Genomic DNA, 8407 nt, shown 5'->3' on the forward strand with positions numbered 1-8407 from the left:
ATCATCCTGTTTGAACAAAACGTAGTTCATGCCAGAAACCTTGATTCGAACCTCGACACGAACAAAACTCGAACCAAAGAACCAAATCTCGACTTCGATCTAACTCTATTTGTTCTATTTTTGTCAACCCGAAGCTTCAAAAATCCAATAGAAAAATTGAAAACCAGTACAATTTGAGCTTTGGTAAGCTCAGACGACTTGATGACGACGTAAATCGGAGAAAGACGATGCGACTAGTACTATGAGCAGGCGCTTTTCTGGCAAAGACTCACTGGAACAGTCAACCCATCATTTTTCTCTCTTCTCTTGATCTCTCCCTCTTACTGTGAGTGTGTTGTGATTTTTTATTGAGTGTGGAATTGTGAGTTGTGTGCTTGCGCCTATTTCATGAAAATGAAAAAAAAACCCTGAAAAAGATGAATCTGTGTTCTCCTAAGAAACCATGGAAATTCTCTCTATATTGGTGTATATGAACCAAAAACGATGATGGAAATCCCCCTTCTATTTTGATTCTTTTCTCTGAAGATATGTATTGTCTATTGAAGAAGAAAATCTGCCCCTCCCCCTCCTTTTTAATTGTATATATGGTCAAAGGAATAAAGACGTGAGAGAGGGGTAGGCTTCCTAGGGGTGAGGTGTCCTAATTTTATTGGAGAGGTTGTTAGGATGAGGTGTAAAGTTGGTTAGGATAGGATTAAAACAAGATAGAATTTGTTGAGGATTATTATTTTTTGTCATTTTATGGAGGGATAACCATGTGGGTGAGAGTGTATGACAACGCGAGGTAAAAATGAATGAATTAGATTTTTGGGAGGGACAAAATTACGTGTCTACATCATGCCCCTCTTTGCATGTAAACACAAACAGTTTTCATACAAAGAAGTAGACAACGAGACAAAATTTTGACTCGATCATTATTCAAAGGAGAAAGACAACCAAGTCTTGACTTAGGACATCTTACCTACCCAAGTTATGGGGGAATCAATTGATAGGTATCCCAAAAGATTGGAAGGAAATGGACTATACCGAGTTGGAAAGTCGAGTGAGGTTCCATCAAGGTTCTAGTCCGCGGCTCTGTCATTACATCAAAAATAAAAATTACAAGTTAAAACATAAATAAAATTACAAAAAACCTATCTATGCAGCTTCTTTTGGACTTTTGACTTGAGTTTCATCACCCTATTCTTTAGGCGGGCTCCTGACTTGTAATTTCTTCAATTTGTTGCCTGGCTTTCAGTTTCTTCACCCTGTTCTTCAGGCGGGCTCCTGACTTGCAATTTCACTTGTTGCTTGAATTTCAATTTCTTTACCCTTTTCTGCAGGCGGGCTCCTGACTTGCTATTTTTCAATCTGTTTAACTTTCAATTTCTTCACCTTGTTGCTTGGTTTTCCATTTATTTGCTTTGTGCTTCGAGCAGGATCCTGAAATCACATCAAAACTGGAAAGAAAATTATCCCAAACAAGAATTATTATAAAGAGAAATTTCTTTGGCCATAAAAGTAAAGTTCCAAAAGTAGAAATTAAATTTTTGCCCCAGTTTATCATCAGAACACTTTTGGAAAAGTCACGTCATACCTACTTGCATGTTGCAAAGATGAATCAAGACTCTGATCAAGAAATGCATCTCTTGAGAACAAAATTGAATAACCAAGACTAGGAAATGCGTCTCCTAAAAATTAAAGTGAGGGATTCCAACTAGAAAGTGTGTCTTCTAGAGATACAAGTTTAAGTTAAAAAGTGGGCTACCTGACAAATGAAAACTAGCAAGGAAGTGTGTCTCCTAATAAATGTTGCTTGAATTACCCAAAAAAGGAAGTGCGTCTCCTTACAAATACCTCTTGAATTACCAAACAAGGAAGTGCGTCTCCTTACAAATATTGCTTGAATTACCAAACAAAGAAGTACGTCTCCTTACAAATGTTGCTTGAATTACCAAACAAGGAAGTGTGTCTCCTAATAATTGTCACTTGAATTGCCCAAACAAGGAAAATCATCTCCTTACAAATGTTACTTAAATTAACTAAACAAGGAAGTATGTCTCCTTACAAATGCCATTTGTGCAGAAACATTGCCTCTGGCATTTGTAGAAATAAGAAATTACGGACTTTGATGTTTAGTCTCTGAAATCCTTGATCCAAATGAAACATGTGTTCCTGTTTCATACAAATAAAACTTATTAGTTTAAAAACATGGTGGCCGGTTTGTGGCTTTGGCTTTCGTGGCAATCGCTCTTGCTCCCATCACATTAATCTTGCTTTCAACCATTAGCATATGTCATTGACTCGCTGCATCATTGATCCGAGCTCAGATTATTAAGAGTGACTCTAAAACAGATATAGTATCTCTGTTTTTTTATGCTTCTCAGATAAACCCTTTGAACCTTGGTATTTCCATGAGTTCCCAAACTTGTCGGTTGACAAAACTTTCTGCATTTTCGACTCACAATCATGTCTCTTTCGTGTGTTGGCCTTTTGTTTTGCTTTGTACAATTGAAGAAGTTGGTAGCCTGTTTTGAAATCTTTTCTCACTTATTTTGATATGGACTTGACTCAAACACAAGAGAAAAAATAACAATGATTTTTTTTATTTGAATAACTGACTCAAGAAAATAAAATAAAAATAAAGAAAAGAAAGAAATGACAATGAATATCCCCATTGAAAAAGATGAAAGAAAGGTTTATTTGAAAATGACAGTCAACTCTAATGATTATGACATGCATATCGGATTAAACTACCTCATCTTTCCGTCCAAAACTTTCTACCAATTGTTGTTGAGTTAATGGCCTTGAAACTGAGTTTCTTCCTTAGGTCAATTGCATTTAAGACCTTATTTGGCTAGTGGCGCCATGAAGGGTTTTCGCCAACAAGCCTTTCATTCTCTTTCTCTCAACTCAATATTGCCTGATGGTGCTCATGGGAGTTTTCACCAATAGGACTCTCTCATTTTTATTTCTCTCGATTTACACATTGAGACTTTTTTTTTCATTTCTCTCTTGATTTCCTATGCTGAGGAAGACTAGCAGTTCCCAAAATGCGCCATCATATGCATTTCATGCTTAGCCTTAACATTCTCAAAGATTGATATGGAGGTCTTTCTTTGGTTGTAGCTTGGCTTTTGGATAAGGTTAGAAAGAAAGGATGACATGAGGCCCAAACGACACTTGAAGTGGGGTATGACTTACAAATTTTAGAATCGACTCAAACAATGAGGATTAACTCATGCCCCAGTTTCTTCTGACTGGGTGACACTAAATTGTTTATTTGGTTGGACTGAGCCCTTAGTAGGGCAGCCTATGTATCTCACTCCCAAGAGAGGAGAATTAGGTCATGCGTAGTTCTGACAGCTTGTTCTTTTGCTTGATTCTGATTTCCTTTTCTTTTCTTTTATTGACTCTCTTTTTGGGATTTTTCTGACTCTATTTTGCTTGACACTCTTTTTTCTTTTTGGACACATTTTTTCTCTTTTTTTTTGATACCTTTTGACTCTATTTTTTGCTCGACACCCTTTTTTTGAGCTTTGCTGACTCTATCTTAATTCCAAAAGAGGGGTATGAAAGAAAATAGGACTAAAGCTCAAATGGGGTAAACAAAGGATGACACGATGTTTCGATAGCAGAATGAAGTGCCTTCGTTATATCAATCCTTGAAAAATGCAAGTACATATCATGCAATATGAAAGTGAGAGATGAAGATCATTTGTGATATATTTTTTATGGCACTAAATTTAACTGAGACTGTGCATTGCTACTTCTTCTGCAAACTCCATCTTTGTTGTATATTCCTCATGCTTTCGTGGAGCTAATTTTTCTATTCCTTTGGATGTAGGATCACACATTCACTACTTGACCTAATTGAGATATGTCTTTCAATTAATGACAAAGTTTTTCTCATAATTCTCAAAATAATTGCAATAATTTTCAAAAAGGCTTCAACTTGATCACCAAATGCCTCAGCTCTCTATCTATTTTCTCAAATGCTCTCTTTTTCTAACTTTAACCCTCTGATTCAATGTTCATGTTAAAACTGGATTTTAAGATCTGGATGAAAATTCCGCAAGCATGTCATATCAATAGAGTCAACATAAAATGTACTGTATAAAGAAAACAAACAAACAACACATATTTTAGAACACAAAAGAAAAAGGGGATACTTTATTTAGTTGAAACAAAAGATAGAAGGGTTTGAACATAAACAACAAAAGGACAAAACAAGATAGATCCCGAACTACAACCCTGAAATAATTCGGACGGCAGAAAATAAAAAAAAACAAGCTACCAGACCCCTTCCTAGTAAGGAGAGGGGTAACTTCTCAATTGTTCAGCCTGGCATCTTAGCCACTGGTTTGCATATCAACATAACTAAAGCTTTTCTCACTGTCAATGTTCTGCACTATGATTGATTTATCTTGAATCATCTTTTCAATTTCTCTTTTCAAAGTACGACAATCTTCAATACTGTGATCCTGAACATCAGAATGATATGCACATCGTACATTAGGATCAAAACTTCTTGAATATGGGTCAGGGGTATACCCAAGGAGAGGAGTGATCATGCCCTATTGTACCAATATCTGGAATAAACTTGCATACGACTCTCCAATTGGTGTGAGGCTATCCCTCGACTTCTGTCTCATTTCATTGTTTGGCTTAAATTGAAAACCAGGCCTAAAAGGGCTTCGGTATGTATGTCGAGTTGGAGGATGACTCGGCAGAGTTGGCGCACACCAGTGTGGGTAAGATGGAGGTTGAACATAAGGTTGCGCATTATACACTTGATATGGAGGTGGGAAAATGGGATATAATGGATTTTGGTAAAGTATCTGCGGAGCTTGGGCATAAACTTGGGTTTGAGCTCATGGGTAACGATGGTATGGTCCTCTTGCCCGTTCCTGTTGTCTAACTACCATGGCAGATGCATCTTCCTCATTCTTATTTTCTCCCATACTTCCCAAATCTTTTTGAATTGCTTAAGTAGTCGCTTTCAATGTTGCAAAACTTACAATGCGATCAGTCTTAATTCCATCATCTATCATCTCCCCCATTTTGAGGACCTCAATAAATGGCTTGCCTAATGCAGGTAACAAGTGTTGATAATATGTTTCATCCCGTGCTTAAATAAATGCCTCTACTATCTTACTTTTTTTCATTGGCGGTATCACCCTAGCAGCTTATTCACTCCATCTAATCGGATACTCTCTGAAAGTTTTAGTACTCTTTTTCTTCATATTAGTTAGGGATTTCTCGTCAGGAATCTACTCCATATTGTATTGAAATTGTTGTACGAATTCATTAGCCAGGTCATCCCATCTATTCCACTTGTCGATGTCTTGGTTAACAAACTATTCTGAAGCTAGATCTGAAAGACTCTCACCAAAATATGCTATGAGTAATTCTTCCTTCCCTCCAGCGCGCCATTAGCTGGTTGCAATAGCGTCTCAAATGAGCTACAGGATCACCATGTCCATCATACTTCTCAAACTTCGGCATTTTAAAACCAAGAGGAAGATGTACACTTGGAAACATGCACAGATCCTTATATGAGACACTTTTGTACCCCCCAAATCCTTGCAAGTTTTTCATAGTCAGTTCCAAACTTCTCAATTTTTTGGCTATTTCTTCTTGTCCTTCTATCATAACAGGCTTCTCAGTGTTAGGAGGAAATTCAGACGGTTGAGGGCAGTCTTAAGGACCAGTCGACTTAAATGTGGGCTCGGGAGCATAATGTTGATCACTAAAATTTTTTAATACAGGGTTGCTTGTAGAGTGAGAAATTACAATCGTTGGATTAACATTAAAAGAAGGAGCTTCAGACGAGAGTGGGGCTGCAAAAGCATGAATAGCAGGCGGAGCCGAGCATGCGGTAATTTTGTATTGAGGAGTGAGAAAATGAATATTGAAAGTGTTTGGATACTGTTGCCCTGGAGTAGGTCCTGATGCAGGTTGTGGCGTGTCGACCAAAATAGGAAATTATGCATGTGACACTAGAGGCAAACTAGAAAGATATTCCAGATTATCAGCGGGAAATGGAGGAGGCGACAACCCATTAGACCAAGCTCGATGCATTTCTATCATTTGTTACCTTAATTTCTGAATCTCTTCATTAGATCCTACATTCTCATTCCCCGAACTCCCTATCTGATTAGTGACAACAAACTCGGTATCCTTGTTGGCCATAACTTTTTCTGTGACTTGGAGCAATATGGAAGACCAGCCAAAATGCCACAAACCAACCACCTTAAACTAACTGGACAAGAGATAGCTAATGCGTTAGATTTCAACAATTTTTCAAAACCTATTTTTTTTCCTTTTCTTGAAAAGATCACCGAACCCAAGAAGGGCGCCTACGTATCTCGCCCCCAAGAGGGGAGAATCAGGTGTACGTAGTTCGTGAAGTCTTGCCAAAATGACCAATTAAACTCTTTTTCCTTTATTTGTCTTAAAATTTTGAGAATAAAAGAAAATAACAAATTGTCAAAAGAATTGATGAAAATCTTTTTGATTTTGCAGCTTTAACAACCTATACAAAATGAAACCTATGATTACCAAAGAAACTCTTTTTGGGTTTTTAATTTGAAATTTCATGCGAAAAATAAAACTTGAACCTATTAAAGGAAAATCTTTTTGTAGTTTTCTCTTGAAAATGTATATGACATCTACTCTAAATGAAGAGTGAAGAAATTTTTTTTTTTTGGATTTTTGAAATAAGATCCTCGAACCCACAATAGGTTGCCTACGTATATCACTCCCGTGAGAGGAGAATCAGGGGTGCGTAGTTCGTCCAGATTGGACAATTAAGGATTAAATAACCAACTTCCTGACTTGAGAGACACGACTACAAACAGAAGATGCAAAACGTCTATAAAATCTTTTTGAGTTTTCAATTTGACACTTCACATAAAAATGATACCAACAACTATGAAAGAAAAAATCTTTTTGGTATTTTCGTGAAATGTTCAAAACTCCTACAATTTTTTTTGCATTTTTCTTGTATAAAAACTGCTATGAATGAAAAAGCTTTTTGAAGTTTTTGAATTGTGAATGCATGCTAAACGAGACAAAAGAAAAATCTTTTTGATGTTTTGTTTTTGAGAGATGAGTGCAAACGGTAAAAATCTTTTTGAATTTTTGGATTGTGAAGAACAAAAGTCATAAAAAAACTCTAAAAACACTACGAAACACTTCACCTTATCCTTTTTTTTCAACACTTTCTTGTCTACACACTTTACTTCTAACAAATGCTTTCCCCAAATCGGTCTCTCAAATAACAATGTTACCCTCAGAGATGCAACATTTAGCACGTAGGGATGCTTTAGAGGTGACTCTCCTACGAAGGGCCATGCGTGGGTCCCATTAGGTCTCAATATGATGCAGATAAGAATGACCTAAAGGTTGACCTACGTTGGGGTCCACTAACAAGGCTGTTCGGGGGAGCGTATGGTCGATAGTGGCTTTGCTTTCCACCTACTCCATACCAGCCAACGTCTCCCCCCTTAAGATAAGAATGACTCAACTAGAGGCCGTGTACACAGCGTGTACTACGTACTTGTTGTAGAAAAAATGACTCAGGTTATGCACATGATGCCAGATATAAAAGCGGTAACACATATGATAAATACTGTAAACAAAGAGCACAAAAACACACAAAAGCGATAACAATAACACAAACAAAAATCACAAATAATGCTTATACACTCGTAATGCCAAACAAAGCCGATACGACTCCAAAAATAAGCTCGAATTCTGAAATTGATTCCCCAGAAGAGTCATCAGAGCTGTCACACCCCTTTTTCACTCCAAAAAGATTTAATTTTATGGTTTCGAAAGGGTTTTTATTATTAAAGTGACAAAGATGAAAATTTGTTTTGAAAAGAACTTTTAACAATCAAAACTCAGAGTCACCACTTGGCATAAATCGGGTGTGCCAAGTCACCCATGGATATCCTTTTTTAAAATGGTTTTGACTCTTTAATATTGGTTTGCGAACAGAGATTCCAGCTAAGAAATTCTGTTGGCCGAGGGGAAGGTGTTAGGAACCCCTCAATCCCGTGGTTTGACCACGGTCGCTTGGCAGAGCGTATCGGCTAAATTGACATTATTAACGTACAAACCACACAAAACACGTAAAACAATCAAACAAAAAAACAAAACAAAACGAATCAAAAGCACAGTGTTCAGTCCAATTTATATAGTTCAAAATAGAAAAATGCAAAAATAAATCCTATCTAACCTACACTAATACTAACTATGCTCCCGTGATTTACCCGATGCCTCAGGCCTTCATCAAGAACGTCCTCCGGGTACAAAATACCTCAGGGCATTCCCCGGTGAATAAAGATTATAGATACTTCGGGGCATTCTCCGACCAAATAGTACAATTGATCCAAAAGTGATAAAACAAAATCATTCA

Source organism: Capsicum annuum, chromosome 1 (genome assembly GCF_002878395.1).
Source record: "Capsicum annuum cultivar UCD-10X-F1 chromosome 1, UCD10Xv1.1, whole genome shotgun sequence".
In the NCBI taxonomy this organism is placed as follows: Eukaryota; Viridiplantae; Streptophyta; class Magnoliopsida; order Solanales; family Solanaceae; genus Capsicum; species Capsicum annuum.